This window comes from Apteryx rowi, unplaced genomic scaffold (assembly GCF_003343035.1).
Source record: "Apteryx rowi isolate R43461 unplaced genomic scaffold, aptRow1 scaffold_492, whole genome shotgun sequence".
Taxonomy (NCBI): domain Eukaryota; kingdom Metazoa; phylum Chordata; class Aves; order Apterygiformes; family Apterygidae; genus Apteryx; species Apteryx rowi.
In genome coordinates, this window is record NW_020450752.1 from 661,377 (window position 1) to 661,826 (window position 450).

Below are 450 nucleotides of genomic sequence, written 5' to 3' on the forward strand. Positions count from 1 at the left end.
AATCCGTAGTCCGTAGCCGCTGTGGGTCCAACTGCTCTTTCTAATAAAAGGGTTTTACATCTGAACGCGCGTCCGCAGCTCTCCGGCGCGGCGGGGTCCTCCGAGATGCAAGCGGCTCGCTGGCACCCGTGCGMCGAGCTTGCCGGGTCTCAGCCCTCGCCCCCTCCTTGGCCCCGGCCGAGCAGCATCGGCAAAGCATCTTCCAGCGCCTCCGAAGATGCTCTAGAAAGCTCCGGTCCTTCCCCAGTTTAAAGCGGATCCTTTTCAAAAACCCTTCTCTTCTTCTCCGCCGTGGGGTTCGTGGGTGTCCCCGCTCCCCCGGCCTGAGCTTCCCTCATTTCGGTAAGAGGGAAGAAAAGCAAAAGGAAGGGAAAACCGGGGGAATCGGAGGGCGCAGCAAATGGAAGCCGTCCTGGGCATTCATCGCCCGCTGCCTGCGGGTGTTTGGGG